Source organism: Pelobates fuscus, chromosome 10 (genome assembly GCF_036172605.1).
Source record: "Pelobates fuscus isolate aPelFus1 chromosome 10, aPelFus1.pri, whole genome shotgun sequence".
Lineage (NCBI taxonomy): Eukaryota > Metazoa > Chordata > Amphibia > Anura > Pelobatidae > Pelobates > Pelobates fuscus.
The window spans coordinates 124,611,704-124,637,970 of record NC_086326.1 but is presented as its reverse complement, the minus strand read 5'-3'; positions in this window follow the sequence as shown (position 1 = coordinate 124,637,970).

Below are 26,267 nucleotides of genomic sequence, written 5' to 3'. Positions count from 1 at the left end.
GGTCTTCAGAGGACAGATCCAATACTTGGTGCACTGGTTCCTATCACGCCCGCTTCCCCATGAAGCCCGGACCCACCAGCAGAGATGGGGGGAGTCGTTGAGGGGGAGGTACTGTCAGGGTTTCTTTGCGGTTTTAAACAGCAACCCTTTCTGTTTCAGTGAATGAGTTTTCAGCTGCAATTACTATGAGCTCCTTCTGCTTGTTGCCACGGTTACTCACCTGAGAGTAGTAATCAACCCTGCTGCTAATCAATTCTGCCTATTTAAGCAGCAAATCCCAGAACCCCCTTGCGTGGTTTCCTGTTTCCCAGAAGTCTTCTTGTTCCTGTGTTTCCTGTTTGTTCCTGGTTCCTGACTCCGGCCTTGTTCCTGACTCCGCTGCTCTCCGTGCTCCTGATCCTGGCTTGTCTGACTACCCGCTCTGGTGACTGACCCCTGCTTGATTCCTGGACTTTGCTTTTGTTATTTATTGTTATTTATTAATAAAGGTGTGTTTGCATCTAGTTCTGTCTCTGTCTGGTTCCTGGTACTCCGATGAAGATCCCCCACGATTGGAAAACTGCAGCTACAGCTAAGTGACTCATGCACAATTATAGCACACGGGCCTTAGATGCCCTCTGGTGATATCTCCAATCCTCACAGACTATACCTGTGCCTTTATATATGTATTATCGATTACTCTCTGAATAGATTTGAAGTTAACCCTACTGTTAGAAAAGGTGTTATATTAGATAATGTTTAAGATCCTACAGTTGTTAGGCTAGTACTAAACTGAATATGTATATAATGCCTTGACATAGTTAGGAATATGCCAACAACGAAAAATTTTATACTTGTGCTATAGGTTTCTAGACTAAATGTAATATTCACGTACACTAGGGAGAGACTCTTGCCCCCCCATGTGGGCTTTATTGCCTGCTGGCAGCGAAGACGACCAGGTCTCGAGAGGGAGACCTCAACATTGTATATAGTTTGCTTTTTGTTTTATGTTATCATTGTTCCTATTTCTCCTCTCCCTTCTATGATTTTTCCTACGACCCAATGACAGATTCTCAAAGTATGATCAACATCCACCGCATACATGACTTCACTACAAAAGGGCGAGCGGTCTTGACCCAGAGATCATATAGATTACCACACCATACATGGAAAATGCCTATACAACCCCAAACCCAAACGGGCATCCAAGCAATTTTAGTACACTGGGCACACTGTACAATGCCACAGCAACCCACAGCTCCTAATCTCCCCTGAACCATGATGCGTAATATTATATCAATTAATGTCAAGGGCTTGAACTCCCCACATAAATGGAGAATAGCACTCCAGGAAGCGAAAAATAATAAGGCCTGTTACCCTGGACATCCGCTAACTCAGAAATCCTGCCCTTCCCGGATTTGCAACAGCGGTACCAACTACCAAACTTGTTTATTTTTACATATCTACAACTAAAAAGCATCATCCTTACTAAAGTAGCAACGACACCAAGACCTACGACCATATCCAACAATCTGACACAGTCGCTGATTAAGAGATGCCACTCTGCCCCGACCAAACCTAAAACCTTGTCCTTGTGCTACAAAAATCTACTGGACCAAGCCCCACTACGAACCTTCAAGTACTTAACACAATGGGAAAAGAAGATGCCCAAACTCTCAAACGAACAATGGCTCAAATCTCTATTAACACTAAGAGGTATTACATCCTGCAGATACCATGTAGAAGCACATTAAAAGTGGTATAGAGATGGTATCTCACCCCACACAGACTACACACCATATTCCCCAATGTGAGCCCTCTATGTTGGAGATGCAAAACCTCAGAAGGCAATATGTCCCACAAAAAGTGGGAATGTGCAGATATCAAAGCCCAATGGACACATGCTCACAACCTACTAAACAAATTGACACCTACTGTCCATATTATCACACCTTTGGTGGGACTGCTACTACTATTCCCAGAATCGTGGAAATAAAAAAAAAATCGCTATGTTGCTCATTTTGGCAACCAGGAACCTTTTAGCAACTCATTGGAAAAGCACATACTGTCCTACCAACAAAGAATTAATGGAAAAAAATACACCAATATTACAGATTCGAGGTACTCTCCTCCGAATCATACCTGAAGATGAGAAAACTGGAAGAGACATGTCACCATGGCTTGTCATATATAATCAGCAAAGCACCTGAGATGATTCATGAATCTCGACACGCTCACCAAATGATAATACAGAAACCCTAACCTAATGACAGTAGATTTCACACCGCAGAAACTGAGACAGAACTATATACACACAAAGCTTTATTATACTATACATGATTACACAACCACCTATCATACCCACTAGCCGTATACCTTCGACTATAGAGGATGGACAGCCGCTTAGGCAGATAGACTACTTGAGAATTACTTTAAAATAAGAATTATTTTAACTGTATATATATTTACTTTTACATCTGAAGGAAACTTGATACTGTGTATATCTTCCTATAGTGTTAAGACCCTTATGTAATAATTCACGTATTTGGATCCCCTCCTGCACATATTATCTGTCCAAAACTGTGCTTTCATGAACGCACATCCTTATAGACACTTAGGGTCAAACCTGGAGATAAGAGAACGACCCAGACAACAACCCATGTAATAATCCATGTAATAATCTATGTATTAACCTATGTATCAATCTATGTACAAACTTTTGTGAAGACTTGTCAAATGAACAATATTTTTCTGTCATGCATCACCACCCCTTTTTCTTCCTTCTGTATCCCCTTGTTACCTTTGCATTGAAAAAATAAAAAACATCAATATGAAAAAATAAAAATAAAGCAACTATTAAAAATAATTATTTAATATGGCGGCTGACCAGCAACCACATGACTTACCCTCACAATGCCAAGGTGTCTGATTCAGTTTCCAAATTTGCGTGAACAAGATGCACATTGCTGGACATCAGAAAAATCATGCACATGTTTAGTAGTACAGACGTACTGGATACCGCACTCACAAAATAACCCAGGTGCTCTGAAGCCAGGGCTGGCCAGGCCTCCCTTCCAAGATACGCAGGCACTCCTGGATAACAAAAATAGCAGCTTTATTTCGGCCCTACTGGGTCTTTATCAAGCTTTTTAAAGACCAGTAAAGTCGAAACGTTGCTGCCTTTGCCCATTAAAGCTGCTATTTTTGTTATCCTGGAGTGCCTGAACCGTTATTTATAATGCACAACTTTACTGTCTGATGCTGATAAAAAAAAAATCAAAAAAAATCTAAAAAACACAATAAAAGAAAAATCTTAAAAATAACTAATTAAAATCAGCACTGAAACTTTAGAGCCCAAGTGCAGGATCAATGATTACAATTATTTGATCTAATATATAACTCACTGTTGTAATGTTATATGTTTATCACAGTTATTCTGAAAAATCACGATTCCACAAATTCCAGAAATTTATCTTGACATAAGAATGAGCACAAATGTATCAAGATGGATTTAGGGGTGAATAACCTGTGTAATAAACATTACTTATTTTGCAAATGTTTCCACTGGTTCATGGAAATTCCAATTTGTCATCTCTATAACTCAAGTAGGACCTTGGGAAAAGTCCTCTTTGGTGACAGCAATTCCAAGGATTTGAGATGTTAATGTAATATGGACCTTATACTAATCTAGTGACCTTGATTGAGGTTGAGGGTTAAAAGACAAGCATTATCCAACAGTCTATAACCAGTACCAGTTTCAGATATTTAATTTTACTATTTTAAAAGACATTTCTACTTACCATATAAAGTTGCTTGCTGTAAATAATACAGACACATTATCACTTTTAAAACTCTCATAAATAGTTTCTAAATGCAGCACTATATAAAAAAGTACAGTGTTCTTTTTTTGCTAATATCTCCATAAGAAAAACGTGCACATAGACAACTAACTGAATAATTGTTATTTTGTGTGTCAATCTTTATTTTTGCAGTGTGTGTTATCACAAACAAGCTCGTATTGCCACAACAGCAGGTACAAGCTAAGAGAGTAATACAGCAAAAACAATATCATGGCATGCAAGAACGGCACAATTTTTGTTAATCGATTTAAGTTAGGTAGATATGTCTAAAATGTTAACTTATACTAGTCGGGTAAATAAGAGGTGAAAGTTAGACATAATGATTAATGTTAAGGAAGAAATACTATGAGAAAACATTGTTATATTGGTAGCCTCGCTCGGTATGCTGAACTGTACAGTTGAGCTACATGGTGTCCTGTAAGGTACATGTGTGTACAAGGTTAAAGAATGCTTGGAATAACATGCTGAATATGTATCAGAGCCACTTATTAGTCAGCTAAGATGAGCTAGACAAGCATAGTTATGTCACTGCAGTGAAATGTACGTGTATTTTACAGGAAAATTAAAGTATGTAGCTTGCTAATGGCTAAGCTTGCTGTAGGCAACGATTATTCATCAATCTCTTTTTGTAATTGAGGCATATAGTAATCGGTACAGAGATAAGACATATATAGTTATATCATCAGTTGACTTTTCACGAATTCACCTGTGACATACATTAATATATGTTTCTAAGAAATTTACCTATTTTTGTTTTTGAAAGGGTTAAACATGCTAGGCTAGTATGTCGTATAGGTTACCGTTAACATGCAGGACTAAATAGGCTAGGCGATTACTTTGAGAAGCGTGGTGAAGGCCTTGCAGAAGTAAGTTTAAGCTCAGCAATAGCTCAGGGCATTGTAGGCATTTACAGAGTTATACATAGGAATTCTCAACTCACAATTTAGTTATTGCCTAGAATGCAAATTATATGTTATAAAACATTAGGTGTAGATAAGGAAGATACAGCGTTATAAAAACCACCGCACTCCGTACACCCTCTCTGCTCACTGCCCCAAAAGAATACATATAAGAAGAGAGCAATTGGTAAAATAAGGCATTTGTGAAAATACAGGAATTCTACAGCTGTGTGTATCCCCAGGGCTTAGAGAACCTGGAACTGCTGTTTGTGACAGGATTGCGTCCATTTATAAATGGGGAGAGTCTGTCTGGGTGCAGGTAGGTCATCCTTAAATCTTGATCATCCGATTGCTCATGTGGGAAATCGTGGCAATGTTGCAGGGTGGTCGCCGACGGTAGCAGTAATCCAGGAGCAAGCCAAGTCATCCGTCCAGCTCCGGGCTTGAGTAAAGGCCGGCATCGCAGAACCACGGACTCGGGTGCTTCAGGAATCCGAGTCCCTCCCTGCTGGGACAAAGCTGGAGGCCTTGATATTGCTTCGCCACCTGCGGCGAGGGGACCTCTGCCTGTGTGGGAGATGTGCCGGGGCTGTGCCCCTAGTGGCCTTTGGCCTAGATAGGCAAGCGTAGGGAGTATCCTGCTTCTTTGTCGAGGTTGTGCCTGAGGGTGTCCCATTCACTCTCTGGCCACTGCTCCCCAGGCTTCCTCCTACACTCCTACGACTGAATCTGTGCTGCAGCGTTGCGAGCTTCTATTCATGCCCAGAATCTGTCAAATATCTTATTCAGGCATGTGAGTATATGCTCCGTTGCGCTGTGGTGGATCTGCAGAGGCACATGTATGTAATGGGAATGTGTGTACTCCATCTTGGAATAGTCTGCAGCGGTCAGGGATTGTGCATGTTTATGGCATGTGCCGGTGCTTGGAATCAGCAGAGGCATGTGGATCGTAGTGGATATTCCGTTAGGAGAGGTAACATGCTCCTACCACCTTTTAAAGCATAGATTTGTACTACCTGAGAGAGGAACTAGACAATATTCAATCAATGACTGCATCAAGCCATTAACTGGTATATAGGAAACAGACACATAGAATGTGACGACAGATAACCATTCGGCCCATCTAGTCTGCCCAATTTTCTAAATATTCTCATGCTTAAACTCTTTCACTGTGTTAACCTCTACCACTTCAGCTGGAAGGCTATTCCATGCATCCACTACCCTCTCAATAAAGTAATACTTCCTAATATTATTTTTAAACCTTTGTCCCTCTAATTTAAGACTATGTCATTGTGGTAGTTTATCTTCTTTTAAATATAGTCTCCTCCTTTACTGTGTTGATTCCCTTTATGTATTTAATCTTGCAATTCTGCAGGGACACTTACTAATGGAGCACTGTAAATATACAAAAAAATAGTATTTGATTCCCTGTTAAGCACATGTGCTTTTTTGAGCAGGGGGACATTGCAGGTGCTACAGGATTTCTGTCCTTAACGGCGTAGTGTGTTACCAATTGTTTTCTTGGTGACTATAGTCCAGCTGCGTTGAGATCATTAACAAGGTCCTCCCGTGTAGTTCTAGACTGATTCCTCACCGTTCTCATGATCCTTAAAACTCCACAAGGTGAGATCTTGCATTGAGCACCAGACCGAAGAAGACTGACAGTTATTTTGTGTTTCTTCCATTTGCGAATAATCACACCAACTGTTGTCACCTTCTCACCAAGCTGATTGGCGATGGTCCTGTAGCCCATTCCAGCCTTGTGTAGGTCTACAATCTTGACCTTGACCAGCTTTTTGGTGTTTACTATGGTGTAGAGTTTGGAATCTGATTAAGTGTATACAAAAAACGCTATTGTGCAAATAAATGCCTAATAGTGCAAAAAGGGGACATTTTCGGACACTTTTTGGAATTGCAACACTCCTCGAAATCATTGTTGAAGTGGGACGGACTCACACAAGAAGTTTACTTCTGCGTGTGACGTCACACGCATGAGCCGTCGTGCGTGATGACGTCATGATGTCAGAATTATTACCAGCAGCTGAGTCCTTACACTCCCACCCACATGAGCGCCGTGATTGGATGTATCACGGACGCCATGCACCAATCAGCTACCATTAGGGGATATTTAAAGTTTATACTTGCAGCATGTATGTACCAATTGATAAAGCCGCATTACACAGGCGAAACGCGTCTTGGACCGAGCACTGACACTTGAGTATATTGATTTTATTGTTTTAAAGTTGTATTCACAATAAATGTTATATTTTCAATTCAAGAGGATTAGTGATATATTTAAGCTGCTGCAAAGAAGGGTTGTGTCACTCTATATTTGACACCACGTCTGCAAACTTGGAGCCTGGTTATTGGCTCCAGACAAGGTGAGAAGCTAATTGTCACCAACACTTGACCACTCATTATATCAAAGATTTCTACACCAGGGTTAGCATTGCTTCCCTTCTCTGTCTTTGTTTCCATTTCTGAGGTTGTTAATCTACCGTGGATATACAAGGACTTCTGGACTATCTCTATACACCTCCTGAGTACCACAGGAGTAAGTGTTTTGTTTATTGTTAAAGCGCTCCACATTTTTTGCACTATTAGGCATTTATTTGCACAATAGAGTTTTTTGTATACACTTAATTGTCAATAGGTTGAAGAGTGCCTATTTTTGGTGTGTGAGCTGCTACCACTTTACTGTGCATTGTACTGCAATCCACCCTTTTTAAGCGCCTTTTATCACAGATTATCACTTTATTTTGGAATCTGATTGATTGATTGATTCTGCATCTCAGTGCTTCTAATCTCAGCTCTTTGCCTGTATGAAAGACAACTGGGAGCCAGAAATCTTGCTGTTTGATAGGGGATCAAATACTTATTTAACTCATTGACATGTAAAATAATTTATAACTATTTTGACATGCATTTTTCTGAATTTTTTGTTGATATTCTGTCTCTCACTGTTAAAATACACCTACCAATAAAATTATAGACTAATCATGTCTTTGTCAGTGGACAAACGTTCAAAATCAGCAGGGGATCAAATACCTTGTCCCCTCATTGTAGAATGTTAGACCCAAACATTGTCTGTAATTCAACAGACTCAATAATCTGAAGCAAACACAAGCCCTTATACAATACAAAATGCAGGTCTTTAATTTCAAATGTAATTTATATTTTATCATATTGTATAATTGATATGTGTTTATCAATTAAACTAAGTATGTGCATCCTTATGTAAATGCCTTTAACCACGTGTACAGTGTATATGCTGGAATTTTAGTATGATTTCGTTTTTATAAAGCATAGAATTGTTGTAGCAGATAGAGAGGCAGTAAATAATGTGACTCTTATGGAGAGAACGTCAATGAGAAAAGGTCAGAGGGTCATATTGTTCTTTGTGGATACATATTTGACAGTAGCAAGGGCAAAACAGTTACAGTTAGTTTAAAGGAAAAAAGGTGAACAGTCATGTTATGTTGTTTATTAAAGACATGGGCAGTCTATCATCATTGTGTTGATATTACCCAATAAACGAGCAATGAGATAGTTGGCAAACCCTTTTGAGTTTAACAAAAGTATGTTTGGATAGAGAAAGCTATTGGATGATGTTGAAGTAAATAGTGAAGAAAAGTAGATACTCCTCTATGAAGATATATTTATGAGAATGGATCATAAATAAATACTTAATAAAATATATTAAGAATTTGGTTTCCTGAAAATATTATAAGCACTTTCTCCAGTAGTGGGTCATTTCTGTAGATAACATAGAAGTGTTCTTTTATTCCTAGGGTTTACAATTAGCTATTCTTAGTGCTTTCCAATTTTAAAGGGACACTATAGTCACAAACAAACTTTAGCTTAATCAATTAATTAACAATTAATCAATAAATCCGTTTTTCAATTTGTTGTAAATAAACCCTTTGAAACCTCCTCATGTATTTACCCCTCAAGGATGGAGGCAATTGTTCACGTTCTGAACCAAAACAAAAACCTAGAATTTGAGCTATATGTCCGTTTATAAGAAACAGAACTTACATTTACATCACATATTTATATATGGAACACAATGTAATATTAATAAAATAAAAATAAATACAAAAAAAATGGTGAGAAATTAAGAAATGTTATTTTCAAAGTTCTGCATGGCATTTTAACTGTGGATGTCAAAATACTGTTAGCTATTACTGCAATTAAATACACATATGTGACGAACCCTACTGCATAGACCTGTACTGTGGGTTCATCTGTTTCCATGGGATTCGTGGATTTCCTGTCCGTACGCTATTAGTTTTTCGTTTCCTAAAGTACCGAGTAAAACTACCGAACATCGGCCACCCAGGAGAGGAGTGTGCGGCTCATTAACACCTTGACCACAAATTAGAACGTTGTGGTTAACCGCAAACACCTCTCCATTCCATTTCGTACGGGTGGTCGTCGTTCGTATGCCGACCACGAGGCGGCGGCCATTTTGGACACGAGGCGAATCAGCGGTGTTCGGTGCAAAACCCATGGATCTAAAAACGGACTCTTTATCTACCGAACACCGCTGGAGACGGCCGTCCCTCCTTCTATTCCCTTGGAGGCATACGAACCCTGTTCCGTTCGGGGGTTTTCTTCATCCGTATGGACTTACCCAGATAGCCGGCCCATGGAGTCATTCGTGCACCGAAAGACTTATGAGAGACTTTGACTCCATGGCGATTGGACTGTGTACTTCGGATCTGAGCGCTATTCGGTAGGAATATGCCCTCAGATTCAGGCTATCTGGGGATACGTTGCACGAACACTATATCTTCGGTACTTCGGATTTTATGTATTTTATTGCATTTTGTGTGTTTGTGTTTAAAATGGCGATGGTTCCTATCCTCGGAGTTAATTAGGTTTCTCCCTAATTATCTCCGGGATAGGAAGAAATGTCTTATGGGTAAAATGGGGAGGGCTTGTGTTATAGCCACTGCGATTGGCTACTGTTTAATATATTTTACAGTCTTCCACCAGGTCCCCTAGGGGAGTGTCTACCTGGTGGAGACCTGCATAAATACTGGGCAGGTAGCCCCCATTAAACACATTCTGCTTGACCTTCAAAACGGAGCTTTGTCTCGTTTGTGGAGGGATTGACTATTGGGACAGCGTTTTCGTTTATTTCTAGCTGTGGAAGGATTTCGGATGGATTGCTGATCGGGAGTTACCGCATTCGTATGCTCCGGTCGGGAGTCTTATGATCGGTTATGCTGGAACTGCATTTCTGGAGAAAGGGGATTATCGGCTAAACGGCGGCTTCACTCTCCAGGCGGCGAGTGTCTTAACAACTGGTGGCAAGCGACGGGATGAATCCCACCGCCCTGAAGGCCAGCTACACACCCCGGATTGGAAATGCAATATGAGGAGTTAAGGCGTGCTACCCTTAAAGACATTTTGGAGCGCAGAGGACGATCAGCGAGCAATCTCAAGAAAAGAGAGATTATTGCTATATTGGTAGAGATGGATACAGCACAGGGAAGGGAGATAGCTAATGTGCCTGGCCTGCTGGATCTAACACCCGAGGAAATAGCGTTTAACCGGGCGGTTCAGATCAGGCTGGCACACTTTGGCCCCAACCCTGCAGCGGATATTGTAGTGCAAGTACAAGCCGCAGTAGCAGCACAACAGGCGCTCCAGAGAAGCGGAGCTACAGCAGCAGAGGTACCCCATAATAACAATGGGAAGAAAAAGGTACCATTTGCTGCTTTTAAAAACTTTATTGAGACTGAAGGAGAGATAGACGGGTTCCTGGCGGACTTTGAACGACAGTGTGCTTTACACCAGGTACCCGCAGAAGAATGGGTTCCTATCCTCTCTGGGAAATTATCCGGCCGGGCTAGTGAAGCTTTTCGGGCCATCCCAGAGGAGGAACTCACTAGCTACCGGACAGTAAAAGATGCTCTTTTGACCCGGTACGCTGTTACCCCTGAGGCGTACCGGAGGCGATTCCGGGACAATAATAAACAGGCTGGTGATTCCTATGTGGAATGGGCATGCCGGGTACACCGCACGGCAGCCCACTGGATGACAGGATGTCGGGCGGTAACTGGGGAAGAGGTGCTGCAAGTGTTCCTGCTAGAACACTGCTTTGACAAATTACCTGCAGGAGTTCGAGAGTGGGTCAGGGACCGTAAACCCGCTACCTTCCATGAAGCTGCTCGTCTGGCTGACGAATACACTGATGCCCGTAAGCTCGATCAGACAGCAGCCAAGGTCCCTGCCCGAGTGGAATACAAACCGGCAGCACCTCCAACCACCAACCTATATCACCCCCCAGCACAACGTACCCCCGCTATACCGCCAGCAACCAACCATGGGCAGTCAGCCCGATTCAACAAACGGGGTTACTCCAACCAGGTCCAGTGCTTTGGGTGCAAGCAGATGGGACATAAAAAACCAGAATGCCCTTTAAACCACGCCAACCAAGCACCATCCTGGAGAAACCCAGCCGGCGGAGCCCAGCAACCACCTCAGCCTTCTGCTCACTGCCTGGAGCAGGAGGAGTTTTGGGGTTTCCTGCACGAAGCAGACCCAGTTCACGCAGCTCAGCAGGACAACCGCCAACACCACAGACAGACCGTTAAGTTGAACGGGAAAGAGGTCACTGGTCTAAGAGACACCGGGGCTACGATGACCTTGCTCCAAAAGAACCTGGTTTCGGAACACCAACACACCGGGAACACTGTGGCAGTAAGGGTGGCAGGAGGCGCCGTGTTCCGTCTGCCTGTTGCCCGGGTTCATTTGGACTGGGGAGCGGGAGCTGGACATGTGAATGTGGGGGTTATGAAGGACTTGCCTGCCGATGTTTTGCTGGGAAATGATTTGGCCCCTTTGATTTCCGCCTATGCTACTATGGGACCTGGCGAAGCCAACCCAGTGACTACCCGTGCTCAGACCCGTGCTGCTGGAACCGGCCCACCTGCTGCTGAGACCCAGGTAAGGACCGATTCCCCGACTGACACCCCAGGGCCGACGTTAGCTAGTTGGGATTCCCCGGAGGAGTTCGGGAGGGAAACCCAGACAGACCCATCTCTCCAGAGGTATAGAGGCAGAGCAGATACTGGAGAGGAGGGAGCAGAGGGGGAGCGGTATGAGTGGGTGGGGGACAAGTTATATCGGATCCCTAAGCCATCCCAGAAAAGTGTTGCCCCTCCGCCGAATCGACAGCTGGTAGTGCCCGCGAAATACCGGCGAGAGATTCTGCGGATAGGGCATGATGTCCCGCTAGCCGGACATCTAGGGTCCCGCCGCACAGGCCATAGGATTATGCAGAATTTCTTTTGGCCAGGAATTAACCAGGCTGTGCGGATATATTGTAGCACGTGTGACACTTGTCAACGGGTAGGGAAGCGGGGGGACCACCCAAAAGGTAGGCTTATGTCGATGCCTATTATTGGGGAGCCCTTTGCCCGCATAGCCATTGATATTGTGGGTCCACTGGCCAGGGCTAGTCCATCTGGTAAGAAATACATTCTCACCGTGGTGGACTATGCCACTCGCTATCCAGAGGCAGTGGCGCTGTCTAACATAGAGGCAGAGACAGTTGCTGATGCCCTGGTTAGGATTTTTACCAGGGTCGGGTTCCCTCAAGAGATTCTCTCTGACCAGGGAACCCAATTTACCGCTGTGCTCACCCAGCAGCTGTGGAGGGTATGCGGCATTAAACCGATACTTAGTTCCCCATACCATCCACAGACTAACGGTCTCTGCGAGCGATTTAATGGCACCCTCAAACAGATGCTGAGGACCTTTTCTGACACTTGCCGAGACTGGGAGCGATTCCTGCCTCATCTGTTGTTTGCCTACAGAGAGGTGCCCCAGGAATCTACTGGGTTCTCCCCCTTTGAGCTGCTTTATGGGAGAAGGGTCCGCGGACCTCTAGATCTCATTAGAGGCCACTGGGAGGGGGAGACAGAGCAGGAAGGTACCCCCATAGTACCGTATGTTCTGGAACTTCGGGACCGCATGGAGAAACTGTCTCTGATGGCAAGAGAGAATCTCCAGGTGGCCCAGGGGAGACAGAAGGAATGGTATGATCGGGGTGCCCGACAGCGAGTATTCCAGGTTGGGCAGAAGGTACTAGTGCTCAAACCTGTGAAGGCGAACAAGATGCAGGCATCTTGGCAGGGCCCGTATAAAGTATTAGCCCAGGTGTGCGATACTACGTACCTTATAGCCAGCTGTTCAGATGACAGGATCCAGCGATCCTTTCATGTGAACATGCTAAAGGAATATCAGGAACGACCGGAGGATGTAGCCGCAGTGTGTGCCCCCGCTGCAGACGATACCGAAAGCTTACCCCTACCCGACCTATTAGCCAGAGGTGCCCAGACGGATCTGACTGAGCTCGTACAGCTAGGGGACAGGTTAAGCCCCACGGAGAAGGAACAGGCGAAACAGCTTCTGTGGGAGAAGCAGGCGACGTTCTCCCAAGAACCCGGCTACACTACCCTAGCTGTACATAAGGTAGAGACCCCTGGACAGAACCCCTTACGACAGCCCCCTTACCGTATCCCTGAAGCAGTCCGAGAAGGAATGCGGAAGGAGATAGAGGAGATGACCCAGCTTGGGGTCATCGAGCACTCCGATAGCCCTTGGGCCTCCCCTGTAGTCCTGGTGCCTAAGAAAGATGGGACCACCCGGTTCTGTGTGGACTACAGGAGGCTCAACGAGCGGACCACCACTGACGCCTACCCGATGCCACGGGTAGACGAGTTATTAGACCGCATTGCCAGGGGACGCTACCTGACCACCATAGACCTGTGTAAGGGCTACTGGCAGATTCCCCTGGCCAAAGACGCCATCCCCAAGTCGGCCTTCGTCACCCCCTTTGGCTTATACCAATTTAAGGTTATGCCATTTGGGATGAAGAACGCCCCAGCTACCTTCCAACGAATGGTGGATAGGCTCCTTGATGGCTTCCAGGACTTTGCTTGTGCATACCTGGATGATATTGCGGTCTACAGTGAGTCCTGGGAGGAACACCTGGTACACGTAGGGGTAGTACTGGATAAAATTCGGGCCGCTGGCCTGACGTTGAAGCCAGAGAAGTGTCATCTAGGTATGGCTGAGGTACAATACTTGGGTCACAGGGTGGGGTGTGGGAGCCAGAGACCAGAGCCGGCCAAGATAGAGGCAGTAGCGAACTGGCCCACACCTATAACCAAGACCCAAGTATTGGCCTTCCTAGGGACTGCAGGGTATTACAGACGCTTTGTCCCCGACTATAGCTCGATAGCTAAACCCCTGACAGACCTGACTAAGAAGAACCTCCCTAAGCAGGTCCTGTGGTCTCCAGCTTGTGAAGCTGCGTTTCAAGCACTTAAGCAGGCCCTCGTGAATGCCCCTGTCCTGGCTGCCCCACTTCCTAACAAACGTTTTCTCGTCCATACAGATGCTTCCATGTATGGACTGGGGGCTGTGCTAAGCCAGGTCGGGGAAGATGGAGGAGAACACCCTGTCGCATACCTCAGTCGAAAGCTGTTACCCCGGGAAGTGAGTTATGCGGCAGTAGAGAAAGAGTGTTTGGCCCTGGTCTGGGCATTGAAGAAATTGAGCCCCTATTTGTATGGACAGGAATTTTCCCTTATCACGGACCACAATCCCCTTGTTTGGCTTAACCGGGTCTCGGGAGACAATGGTAGACTGCTGCGGTGGAGTTTAGCATTACAGCCATATAACTTCACCATCAGTTACCGACCCGGTAAGCAGAATGGGAATGCAGATGGGTTATCCCGGCAAACCGACGTCCTTGCTACTTCCTAGTCCGGTCATCCCCACGTTGACCCGCTAAAGGGCCAAGCCGGGTCTGCCGGAGTGTTCCACAAGGGGGGAGCCGTGTGACGAACCCTACTGCATAGACCTGTACTGTGGGTTCATCTGTTTCCATGGGATTCGTGGATTTCCTGTCCGTACGCTATTAGTTTTTCGTTTCCTAAAGTACCGAGTAAAACTACCGAACATCGGCCACCCAGGAGAGGAGTGTGCGGCTCATTAACACCTTGACCACAAATTAGAACGTTGTGGTTAACCGCAAACACCTCTCCATTCCATTTCGTACGGGTGGTCGTCGTTCGTATGCCGACCACGAGGCGGCGGCCATTTTGGACACGAGGCGAATCAGCGGTGTTCGGTGCAAAACCCATGGATCTAAAAACGGACTCTTTATCTACCGAACACCGCTGGAGACGGCCGTCCCTCCTTCTATTCCCTTGGAGGCATACGAACCCTGTTCCGTTCGGGGGTTTTCTTCATCCGTATGGACTTACCCAGATAGCCGGCCCATGGAGTCATTCGTGCACCGAAAGACTTATGAGAGACTTTGACTCCATGGCGATTGGACTGTGTACTTCGGATCTGAGCGCTATTCGGTAGGAATATGCCCTCAGATTCAGGCTATCTGGGGATACGTTGCACGAACACTATATCTTCGGTACTTCGGATTTTATGTATTTTATTGCATTTTGTGTGTTTGTGTTTAAAATGGCGATGGTTCCTATCCTCGGAGTTAATTAGGTTTCTCCCTAATTATCTCCGGGATAGGAAGAAATGTCTTATGGGTAAAATGGGGAGGGCTTGTGTTATAGCCACTGCGATTGGCTACTGTTTAATATATTTTACAGTCTTCCACCAGGTCCCCTAGGGGAGTGTCTACCTGGTGGAGACCTGCATAAATACTGGGCAGGTAGCCCCCATTAAACACATTCTGCTTGACCTTCAAAACGGAGCTTTGTCTCGTTTGTGGAGGGATTGACTATTGGGACAGCGTTTTCGTTTATTTCTAGCTGTGGAAGGATTTCGGATGGATTGCTGATCGGGAGTTACCGCATTCGTATGCTCCGGTCGGGAGTCTTATGATCGGTTATGCTGGAACTGCATTTCTGGAGAAAGGGGATTATCGGCTAAACGGCGGCTTCACTCTCCAGGCGGCGAGTGTCCTAACAACATATTTGTATGCTGTGATGTCCCACACACAGGGCCAGTGCCACCATTCGCCTAGGGCGCCAGCCTCCTGGTGGGCTCCCCCTGTCTTGGTCCACAGCGCTGGGCGAGAGGCTCTAGAGCTACCCCCCTCAGCGCTGGGCCGCACCACCAGGCGCCCGAAGGTGGGGGTGCCCAGAGGAGCCCTGTCACAGTATGGCAGAGCAGGCACCTTTTACCATGATGACAGGTGCCTGTCTGCCATAAGATGCCGGTACCCGGAGGAGAGGGGAATGGAGCAGGCAGGCGGCGAGGGAGGCTCTTCTTGCAACCTCTCACTCCTCCCTTGCGTGCCCTCTGTGATGCTAGGAGCCGGAATATGACTACATTCCGGGCACGGCATACTAAACAGTGGGTGGGAGGAGTGAGGCGCTGCCCAAAACTGGACTCCAGTGAGGTGACTGTTTGTCAGTGAGTGAGTGTCTGCCTGTGTATGTCTGTCTGTCAGTGAGTGTGTGTGTCAGTGAGTGTCTGTGTCTATCAGTGAGTGAGTGTATGTATCTCTGTCACTGAGTGTCTGTGTGTGTGTGTCTGTCAGTGAGTGTGTATGTCAGTGGGTGAGTATAGGTATCAGTGAATGTGTGTGTCTGTATCTCTGTCATTGAGTGAGTGTATGTATGTCAGTGTGTGTGTCTGTCAGTGACTAAGTGTATGTCTGCCAGTGAGTGTCTGAGTGAGTGTATGTCTGTCTGTCAATGAGTGTATGCCTGTCTGTCAGTGAGTGTATGCCTGTCTGTCAGTGAGTGTATGCCTGTCTGTCAGTGAGTGTATGTATGTCTGTCAGTGAGTGTATGTATGTCTGTCAGTGAGTGTATGTATGTCTGTCAGTGAGTGTATGTATGTCTGTCAGTGAGTGTATGTATGTCTGTGAGTGTATGTGTGTCAGTCAGTGAGTGACATGAAGGGGCGGCAAAATGGATCTTTGCCTAGGGCAGAAATAATACAACAATGCCCCCAGTGTACAAGTTTAATTGTGTTTTTGAAAATTGCAAGGTCAACCATGGGCTTACTCATTTCAATTTTTACATATTGAGATTTGCTGGATTGGTTTGCTAGGCCTATGTTACCTTTGAGACCACAAGCCTAAGAAAGAAAATTATTCCTATCATGGCATACCATATGCATAGGTAGACATTGTGTTTAGACATGCATTTTTCACACAATAATTGTGTATCAGGGTTGGACTGGAAAAAAAACTATTGGACCTGGGCATTTAAAGACTGAGCAGCCCAATAGAAGGGGGAAGGGACAGAGATGGTTCATGGACATGTTAGTTTGCTGTCTCTCCAGGGCATCATTTAATGCGGAAGAGCACTTGCATGGAAACAATGCCCTATGTTCTACACAGCACAAGCAAAATCAAATCATACAATTGTAGTGCGTTTCTGCTTACTCCCCTTGTGCGTAGAGGTGATTGTAGTGTAGTGTAGTATTTGTGGTTAGGTACTGTAGGGTTTATGTCTTTCCAGTGGCTGTAAAGTGTGCATGTCTAGGGGTTGTAGAGATGTTGTGTCTGTATCGCTAGGGGAGAGAGCGCATGTGTGTGCATTTGCCTATGGGATGTAGTGTTTCTAGAGGGTGTACTGTGTGTATAGGGGCTGTGCATCTGTGTGTAAAGGGGAAGTAGTGTACATGTTAATGAATATGGAAAGTAGTTTGTGTGTATAGGGTAGTGTGTTTGTAAAGGTGATGTAATGTGTGTATATGTTTTGCAGCTCTAGTTTGTGTGTGTGTGTGTGTGTGTGTGTAGGGTAGTGTGTAATTGTATTCAGGTTGTTGTGTATGTATGTACAAGGGCAGAAGGGTACGTGTGTTTATAGGGTCTGTAGAGAGTGAGTTTGTGTCAGGAGGATGCAATGTATGTAAAAAATAAAGTGCACTGTGCAATTGCCATTCATCACACGTGTAAGGACCTCAAACTACACACAAAATCTTGTAAAAATAGAGTGAACCTAGTGGACTTAAAGCACAAAAACTGAACACAGTGGAGCGCTAAAACATATAAAAAAATTTACACTTGCCCTCCAAAATATAGAGGGTTATATATTAGAATAATATTTCAAAAAAGAGGATATAGCAAAAAATGGTGTAGTACATCTGGATTAGGGATAGTACATATTGTGGCAGGATGGACAGGGTCTTGACAATAAACTTTAAATGCAAGTGTCGGGATAAAATAGTATTGCAGTTTATTTGCACTTTCCACAGGTTATACAATGCTGTGCTTCACAGAAATAAATAAAACAAAAGAAAATAAATCCAACTCCAACTTGGCGACTTATTAAACAATAGTAGTCCTAACTATTCAACTGGCCAGCTAATCCAGTTCCCAGCGTTAAACAGTTTAACCACAGCACTTTAAACATACAGGCTTTTATCCAGTACCTTTTCCATAGTATCTTTTCCTTTAGAGTCTCAGAGTATTAGTCTTACCTGCTTCCTTTCTTCCAGCTGTTAGACTCACTGATGCCTTCAGAGGCTTTTTATAGCACTAGTGCAGGTTAATTACTTTCACCTGAAAGGGCTAACTTCCAATTAACCCTATCATGCTGAAAATAGAGTGCGCTCCAACCTGTTACTAACATAGAAAGCCTCTCTGACCCTGCCACAATATGTATATGAAGACCACACTAACGTGGTTCAGAGCCCTACAAGGATAATCTCAAATCTCATTAGCAGGGGTATATTAGGTAAAACCAGGACCACTTCCAAATCTTGATTAAAAGGCTCTCAAACAGAAAAAAATGTAAAGGAAGAAGCAATTACTCCTAGTGTAATACCATAAGGTGCAAATCTTAAGTGCAAATACAAGTGACTGCTCACCTTTCTGAGAGCCAATTATACCAGGCTTCAGTGTAATGATGTGGGTGCCTATAAAGGAGCACTACCCTTCTTTACATCAGGGGCAGGAATCAGCAAGAATCTACTGGACTTCTGTATCAAGCTAATATACTTTATTGGCTTAACAAATAAAATTAAAAACTTTAAAATCAGTATAATACCAGTCTAAGTGTAATCCTGTGTGGTCCTTGACTGTCCGAAACGTGTTTCGCCTGAAGGCTTTTGCGATTGGGATGTGTTTCTTTATGGGGTGTAATGTGTCTGGATAGAGTGTGTGCATCTATTGGCTAAAGCGTGCATGTATTTGTGTAGAGGCTGTAATGTGCATATACATGTATATTGGGGTTGTCATGTGTATACATGTGCATGTATATTAATATAGACTGTGCCATTGGCATACCTACCATGGTCGCAGGGGCCGCAGCTGCGATCGGGCACCTCACTCCAGGAGCCTGGCAGCAGCCACGACCCCTGTGACCGTGGGCCACCTGGATAACTTATGGACCGTGCACAGCCGCACCGGCCCAGGTCCATGGTTCCCTGAGGCCTAACAGGAAGGTAGAGCTGTACTGTGCTGCTCTAGGGGGGAGAGAGTGCATGGAATACAGGAAGGGGTGAGACAGAGAGGGCATGGAATACAGGGAGGGGAGGGGGGAAGAAATGGAGGGATACAGGGAGGGGAGGGGGAAAATGGAGGGTGTGGGACACCTGGAGGGGAGTGGGGAGAGAGGGAGGGAGAAATGTTACTCAGGGAGGGGAGGGAGGCAGGGGAAAATTTGACAGAGGGACGGGGGAGAGAAAGAACAATGGGACACGAGGAGGGAGGAGAGAAAGAACAATGGCACATAGGCAGGGGAGCAGGAGAGAGGAAACAATGGGACACAGGGAGGGAAGGGGGAGAGAGGTAACAATGGGACACAGGGAGGGGGAGGACTGGTGGGTATGGAACACCTGGAGGGGAGGGTGGAGAGAGGGAGAAATGGTACAAAGTGAGGGGAGAGAGAGATAGGGAACAATGGGACACATGGAGGGTAACGAGGGAGGGTATGTGTTACGGTTACCCTTAGGCTAGCTGAGAGCTGGACCGTTTAGTCGTCTGGATTCCTAGTTGCTGAAGAGGGGAGAGCCGAGTTCCATAGTATTCCATACGAGTCCTGTAAGTGTGGAATCATCCCACTAGCTATAGCATAGCTAGGATACCTTTTCTACCCACAAAACGAGTCAAAGCAGCGATTTGAGGGTCAAGTAAGAACTGAGGACTGGGCTGACCAGCCTGCTTTTTATTGTGGTTACATGTAAACAGGATACTCCCAGGGGGAGGCATAAAATCACCAATCACATATTGGGTACCTCCCACACATCTCCTCCCCTCAGATAAACAGTTAACCTAATTATACAGTACATATTTTCAACCAAGTTCTGGATGTACCCCGAAACCAGGGGGTACCCCTTTAAATCCTACACCGCTGTACAGGTCTTGTTCATGGGAGCAACATATCCGAAAACCAACCCGTTCGGATGAACGGTTCAGGAGTTAGGGGTTTTCAAAGTTTTGACCGACCGCACAGACTTTCTGGCCGAAAATAGTTCCACACGTTTAGGCCTTGCGGTCGGTCTCCGTTCGTACGGGAAAACTCCACGAACCCATGGTCATCCATAGTTATCCTGGAGGTCGTTGTACTCCCCATGCGGAGAGTAATCGTCCTACCGAACGGTGGGCTGTTCGGTAGGTCCAGCACGAAGTTATGCTATCCTGGAGGTCTCAGCGGTGTTCGCCTGGGTGCGTCTCCGTTTTTAGTTCCAGACGATTGCTGGCAAACACCGCTGTTCGTACGTAAGATGGCCGCGAACACGTGCAAAGTCCCGAAATGGCGGCCACCTATACGCTTACACAAAGGATTCGTGCTGAACCATACCAACGACTGCACATAAGTCAGAAAGGCGAAAATAGCAGTTAAAGGTACACAGTGCAATAAGGTTTTTGTAACAGTTTTTGTAACAGTATGGGACACAGGGAGGGGAGGGAGGGAAATGGAGGCTATGGAACAATGAGAGAGGGAACAATGGGACACAGGTAGGGGAGGGGGAAAGGAAGAGCAATGGGACACAGAGAGGGAAGGGAGAGAGAGGGAACAATTTCACACATGGATGGGAGAGAGGGAGGGTATGGGACACATGAGGGGGAGAGAGGTGGAGAGTATGGGACACAGGGGGGCGAGATGGAGGTTATGTGACACAGGGAGGGGAGTAGGGTGAAATGGGACACACCTGGAGGGAAGGGGGGAGAGAGAGAGAGAGAAATGGGACACAGGGAGGGGAGGGAGGAGAGAGGGAACAATGGGACACAGGGAGGGGAGGGAGGGAAATGGAGGCTATGGAACAATGAGAGAGGGAACAATGGGACACAGGGAGGGGAGGGGAGAGGAAGAACAATGGGACACAGAGAGGGAAGGGGGAGAGAGGGAACAATGTGACACATGGATGGGAGAGAGGGAGGGACACATGAGGGGGAGAGAGGTGGAGAGTATGGGACATGGGGTAGGGCGAGATGGAGGGTATGTGACACAGGGAGGGGAGTGGGGTGAAATGGGACACACCTGGAGGGAAGGAGGGAGAGAGAAATGGGAGGAGAGAGGGGACAATTGGCTGATCTAGGACTTGAGTCCATTCTGGGAAAAACACTACTATCCTGTGTTGCCCTATGCTATCTGATATACAATAATAATGTCACAATTTTCTTTTCCTTTACTCGTTTTAACCTGTGTAGTGCATTATTCGGTGATGTTAGACAATTCAGTGGAAAATATATGTAGACAATTTTGGATTATACAAAATGTTCTTAATGCTTAGTCAATAACTAGATATTGCCTTTTATTCACCAGGTCTACCATCCTCAGCTTTGACTGCATACATATCACATATCAATGATTAGAAATGAGTCATCAGCGTGACTTTTATTTTATAATTTTTAATACACAAAAGAGGTTGTAAAACTTTGTTATGCTTCACCATTTGCCTAACTTACATGAATATGTGTCTTAATGTTGTTCTCAGCTTGACAATCTCCCCATTACCTAGTATTTAGACATGTATGTTCTGCTTGTTCTCTTCTTACTTTAACAAAAATGTCTAATTAATATGCATGCCATGCCAATATCCTACTGTGTAAGCTCTTATCTGCTTGACTCTGCTATCGTGGCATTGTCAGCTTGTATATTCTTTTCATTCTTTATTTTTGTTGTGTAAAATAAAATAACATAGTTTTACATTTACAAGGCTAGTTTGAATTAGATATTTTAGCAAGCACATATGGGGGTACAGTTATACCACATTTCCATATTGTTTAAGTCCACCACTACGTCATAGTACCCCATTATCAGTGGGTCCTACACTAATTTTAATATGGGAGAGTGACATGCTAACTGCAAACTACATACAGAAACTCTCCTCAATTGGCGCTTTCCTGTGGTCACCTCTAAAGGGGCACCCATAGTGGATGGGTGGGTTTCTCAGCTCAATAGGAATCTGGTCTGGATTCCAAATCTACAAAGAATGTTGTTCCTTAATATGTATTTTGTACATATTTTGGTCTGGTGTAACTGAATCCCAGATTTGTTTGCTAAGATAGGTGATTTTAAGAAGCCTTGTAAAACACAAAACTGTAATTATTTTGTGTGTGTGTGTGTGTGCTCTTCCTTAATCTGCATTTTGTATATATTTTGTTTTTATGGTAGTTTCATTACTTTGAAATGCATAGTCTGGGTGTGCCCACTTTTCCCGTTGTAACCTCTCACCATGTCAGAGAAGAAAACCAAATGAGAGTTGAGAAAGTACGTTTTAAGTTACATGTTGCAGCCTAATTGATGATCCTTTGCTAGAATGTTGTTCGTAAGCTCAGTTTCCACAAGAATTCTGTTTCAATCGATCGATTACTGAGTGATTACTCAGAGGACTGTGCTTGACATTTTTCTTCTGGGGCACACATTTTTCCTTGTAGGCCAGACTTTTCTCTTGTATTCACACCGGAAGCTGCAGTATTTGGTGTATCCCAAATGCGTATCCAGCAACATGGCAATGACTTTCAATCTCCACAGATCTGACATTTTATTGTTGGCAATGGATACTGTGTAACTTGATTTCATTTTTTTGGTTTTTAAAGGACCACTATAGTCACCCAGCCCACTTCAGCTCGATGAAGTGTTCTGGGTGCCAGGTCCCCCAGGTTTTAACCCTGCAGCTGTAAAGATAGCAGTTTCGGAGAAACTGCTATGTTTACATTGCAGGGTTAATCCTGCCTCTAGTGGCTGTCTTCCTGACAGCCGCTAGAGGCGCTTCTGTGATGCGCAATGCGAAAATCGAGAATTGAGAAATGCTTTCCTATGGGCGTTTTGAATGCACGCGCGGCTCTGGCCAAGCATGAGCATTTGGCTCCACTCGGGAGCTGACGTCGGAGGGCGAGGAAAGGTCTGGATAAAAGGTAAGTGGCTGAAGTGTTTTTGTTTTTTTTTCAAATCTTTTTATTAATTTTTTTTAAAAATTACATTTACAAAACATTGCAAGAGATTCATATACACAGACAAACACAAACAATCCCAACCCCCTACATGGTTTTAACCCCTTCAGCCTGGTGTGATGGGGGCCCTGAGGGTGGGGGACCCTAAGGATTATATAGTGTCAGGAAAACTAATTTGTTTTCCTGACACTATAGTGCTCCTTTAAGTTTTGCTTGTCTGAATTACCTCCCAGAGGCTCAATTACCTGTGTTTAACTTATGCTTACATTTATATTTCCTCCAATTGAAAAGAATGGGGTAAATGACAAAATGTCAGCCTCCTTCAGATAAGGCCCAGACTTCCAGGTGGGCCCAGCTGCCCCAGCCCCACATTCCCAGTGTGCACATATATATAGCAATGTATAGTGAAGAGCACATGCTATTTTCAGCTTCCGGCAGCTCCACTCCCCAGCTCCCCTACCAAAGCGATTTACCGCGGCAACAATTCACACAACACGCATACCACTACACAATCCGACGCCAGGCACTGTAGCCCGACACTTTTAATGACGCGGCGCGTGTCCGTCATGACGTCAATGATGTCACGGCCTACCAAAACTTTTTTATTTGACCGTTTTGAGGTGTGACTATCAATTTAAAGAGCCACACTATAAAAATGGATCATAGGGCTTTGATCATTGCCCTGTTGTGGTTCAAAGTGTCTTTGTTTTCTATAGTGCGTTTTCTAGTTAGCTGTATTTGGTATTTTGACTTTGGCTCTCTTTTGACTATTCTGTATTCTTCTTCCCTGTGACTTGGTTTATACTTTATTGCTTATTCTTTTTTCTGGCTTCATTGACCTCAGCTTGTCCCTGACTATTCTCTGTCCTTGCTAATGTTAGCCAGCCACTCTAAGGTCCTGTACACGGTTTCTCGTTTGCACACTGCATATTGGATCTTTGTGATGTTCCTGACAAAAATATTGCACAGCAGGTTGGTGATTTATAAATACTAATAATAATAACGACCTCATAGTTTTTCATTTAAAATTTTATTATTGAAATTAAGGAAATAATCTCAGCACATGATTAAATGCAAGATAGAAATGAAACATCATTTAAAAGAACAAAATAATGTTCACATAATGACACATAAAAAGTATAAAATCAACACTTTGGTATAATTTCGTCAGGGCTACATAGGAGGTAAGGTTGGGAAAGATGGAGGTTATGAAAGGGGAAACATGAGGACAGACTAAAACAAAAAACAACACAAATGATAAAATGATAAAATTAATCACCCAAAACAGGGCTGCATCACATACAGGAGAGCGACTTAATCATATAAAAAATAAATAATAAAAAATGGTATGTGAGCGCTCCAAAAATAAAATAATGACCACTGTAACACTGAACACCAAAGCAGCAGCCGTAGTTGGGGATCAAACTAAATCTAGTAACAACACTGGGTTAATACAAGTGAATGAAAATCACTAAGAATATATGCAAAGTATATAAAACTTCATCTATTGAATATAAGAAAAAATAACATATGAATCAATATAGTAGCAGTAAAATTGATCACATAAATAAAAACACCAAAAGTCCAGAGCAAATGTCTAAGAAGTAAACACAGTGTGGGGCCCCTTACACTGATTAATTAGCGACTGGAACTAGAAATGTGCACATATGAAAAATGATGTATCAAAACAAAAGTTGGATGAAAAATAGAAAAACAGTACCCAGATTCATACTCTATCTCTGCTGGAGGGAGCTCCTAAACCAGCCAGTTCAGGACTAAGGGAGTTGCAGTGAGAATATCCCCAAGTAGAAAATAAGTAGAAAATACTCTGGGGGTCAGCCAGAGCAACTTACCCTGTTCGCCCGACCTTCGAGTAAGGTGATGGGAGCACGCCAACTCCTAGATGCGAGAAGTGCAGAGGAAGCCAATCCCGCCAAACCAGCAGCCGGAAATCACTCCAGGACCGTAAATGAAGGACCGGGTTGGAAATACAGCAAAGAAGATAGGATAGAAACACGTCTACGCGTTTCGTCCTTACTAGAGGACTTTCTCAAGACAAAGTTCAGCTATCCAGGATCAAAGGAAAATTACTAAATTATTACATTTATAAAAAAATGTTTCAATAACTGTGCTAGTGGTATGAGTGAGAGGTGTAATGATACCCAGCCATAACTAAGCCAGAAATAAAATACCAATGTGTTCACTGGCCAAACATATGTTTATAATTATAATAGTAACACTAGCACAGAAGGTAGTGGCATTAAACACATTAAATGTTGATATGAATGTGTCTTTGAACATTTGGGCCTTGGTTACTAAAGTAGCAAACCAGCCAGCTGGTTCTAGTTTCTAAGTAATTTTATTGATAATGGTGGGATTCTAACTTTCACACACTGTGAAGTTAACTTTTTGCTAAATGAGTGAATCCTCTTTTTTTGACAAACCTTAAATATTCCTAAGATACTTTGACACATCTAAAGATAACCAGTAAGTAGCAAGCCTTGACAGTTTCCATAGTGAACTTTGGAACCTCATACCAGGTTGCTGAAATGATAAATGCTAGGAGTAATAGTGCTTGGCATCTTGCTGAGATAATTACAGAAAATCTTCTAGAAGTAGTTGAAGGTAAGGCAGCAAATGATGAATGGACTAGTGTTGGTGACTATCTAAATATAGAGTAATGTACAACAATGCACAGTATCTAATTATAGGGAAAGTGATACATGCTTGCTGAGTAATGCATTTTTTTGCCTCCATGTAGATATTCTGACAACATTCACAACTGTGATTAGGTGTTGTGTGTTTCCATTGACAAACTGTTTTACATTCTAAACAAGTAAGCTGCAGATTTAAAGAAGTCATTTAATATACTAAAGTTTAGAGCATAATGATATCATATGAGAAAATTAATGTTGACATTCTAAAGAGGTTTATCTAGGTAATTCATACAGTGCATAACAATTCAATGTACAATGTAATGTCAAAAGATTACAAATGTTTACGTTTCCCAGCTTCATCATTGCAACCAAAAGTTGAAAGGGTACATGCATTTTCCTTTGTAAGGCTATCACATTGAGTTACATTGAGCACATCAATGATTTAGGCAATGCTGCACATGTTACATCTTTTAATATACCCGTACTTGTCTTTATCCAGTTAAATAAAGTACCA